Raw genomic sequence first — 2,455 nt, 5'->3', positions numbered from 1 at the left:
GTGGGGGTGGGGGTGGGGGGGGCTAAATGTTGCCCCCCTGAAGAATTGGGGACTTTCTTTCATGTCTACTACTTGGGGAACATTGAACAGACCAAAAGAGATCTTCTGCCCCCATTGCAACCCACTTGCAACCCCGCCTGAGAAGCATGTAAACAATAAAGGATCACTCTGTCCGTTGTCGTTGGCAGCGGCAGTCACATTTAAGTTTCCCTGACTTTTTTTCGCCACCATTTACCATATCAATTTGTAACTTTGTATGTGGCTTAATCATAATAGATTACAGATCAAGTTTGAACCATGTGGCAATGTTTTATTTTTTTGCTGGAGTTACATGTATGCATGGCCCTTTCTTTGCACATTTGAAGTTCTCATAATTAACTGTTTGTCATACATTGTTCGTTACCACTTGCCACTTTAATAGTATGTGGCTTTATCATAATGGATAACAGTAAGAGTCCAAACCCTGTGTCAATATTTCATTTGTTGCTGGAGTTATGGCCCTTTGCAAATAAGAAATCTCATAATTAATGTTTTCCCAGAGTTTTTTTTCGCTACCACTTGCAACATCAATTTATTACCTAATATGTGGCTTTGTCATAATGGATTACAGTTTGAGTTCGAACGTCGTGTTAATATTCCTTTTTTTTGCTGGAGTTATGGCCCTTCGCACGTAGGAAATTATCAAAATAAACTTTGTTTTGACTTATTTCGCTACCGCTTGCCATATCAATTTGAAACTTTGTTTGTGGCTTTATCAATAATAGATTACAGAGTTTGAACCATGTACATGTATTAAAATTCCATTTTTGACTGGAGTTATGGCCCATTTGCACATTTCTCAAAATTAACTGTTTTCCATATTATTTGTAACTTAGTGTACATGTATAATGTATTACAGTTTGAGTTAGAATCCAGTGTCAATGTTGTATATTTTCTGGAGTTAAAGCCCTTTGCACATAGGATTTTTTTTATTAGTAATTGTATTTTTTCCGTCAACACATGCACTTCCTTCGAAGTGTAGTTTTCTTCTATAGGTTACTCCTTGACACCCGTCCTCATATGACCCTGGCTGTTGCGAGGACATAAATCACCTAATACAGCACATCCTGTGAAGTCCTTCTGTATGGCTTGTTGACGTTTTCAAACCAATGGTCTGGAGCATTACTCAGTTAAGAAGACTGAATGCCGTTTAACAGAGGGTCTCCCTCATAATACCATGGCTCCCTCGGGGGAGGAGTGGGATCCCAAAGGCGGATTCTCCAATTCAATTTCACAATTTGTTGTTGGGACTCCTGCACATCTATAGTAATCAGGTTTCCGTCTGTCTGTCCTTCTATCTGTTTTTAGCTCACCTGCCAAGGACAAGTGAGCTTTTACCCTGGTGCGGCGTCCGGCGCCCCGTCCCGTCGCGTCGCATCCCGATTCAATGTAAACACTTAGCAACTTCATTCTTTGACAGATTTTGGTCAAACTTTATACAAAGGTCAAGTATGGGTATACTTCGGACATCGTCGTATTTCAGGGATCCAAGGTCAAGGCCAAGGTCACACTTGCTATATATAGAAAATCATCCTGTCCCATCGCGTCCTGTCTCGATTCAATGTAAACACTTAGCAACTTCATTCTTGGACAGTTTTTGGTCAAACCTTATACAAAGGTCAAGCATGAGTAAACTTCATAAATCGTTGTATTTCAGGGATCAAAGGTCAAGGTCACACTTGCTATACATAGAAAATCATCAACTGATTCAACTTAAACACTTAGCAACTTCATTCTTTCACGGATTTTGGTCAAACTTTATACATAGGTCAAATATGGGTATACCCTTGTGTTTCAGGGCTCCAAGGTCAAGGCCAAGGTCACTTGCTATATATAGAAAATCAACAACTGATTCAATTTAAACACTATAGCAACTTCATTCGTTCATGGATTTTGGTCAAACTTTATGCAAAGGTCACGTATGAGTATGCTTCGGACATTGTTGTGTTTCAGGGTTCCAAGGTCAAGGCCAAGGTCACTGTTGCTATATATAGAAAATCATCAACTGATTCAATTTAAACACTTAGCAACTTCATCCAATATGTTATGGAGAGGGTAATAACATACAGAAAAAGCATAAGAATATTAAAATCAACTTAAAGTGTAGTACTTTGTGTGTGTGCATGTTTCAGGTTATCAAGATCAAAGAGGTTGTAAATTTTTATAGAACACTTAAACTAATTTCACATGGCAGCGGGGGCATTTATGTCTTACAGACCTTTTATAGTCTCTTTAAATATCTTCTCAATTACCTAGAGGCCCAGATACCTGATATTGGGCCTGTAGCGTGCTGGGGTGAAGGGCTATCAAGTTTGTTCAAATGAGTGACCTTGCCCGACTTTTCCAGGTCACAAGGGTTAAATGAGGTAAAATGTTTGAACAACTTATTTTCAATAGGGGCCCAGAGACCTGATAC

The sequence above is a fragment of the Mizuhopecten yessoensis genome, unplaced genomic scaffold (assembly GCF_002113885.1).
Source record: "Mizuhopecten yessoensis strain PY_sf001 unplaced genomic scaffold, ASM211388v2 scaffold6113, whole genome shotgun sequence".
Taxonomy (NCBI): Eukaryota; Metazoa; Mollusca; class Bivalvia; order Pectinida; family Pectinidae; genus Mizuhopecten; species Mizuhopecten yessoensis.
This window is presented reverse-complemented; position numbering follows the sequence as displayed.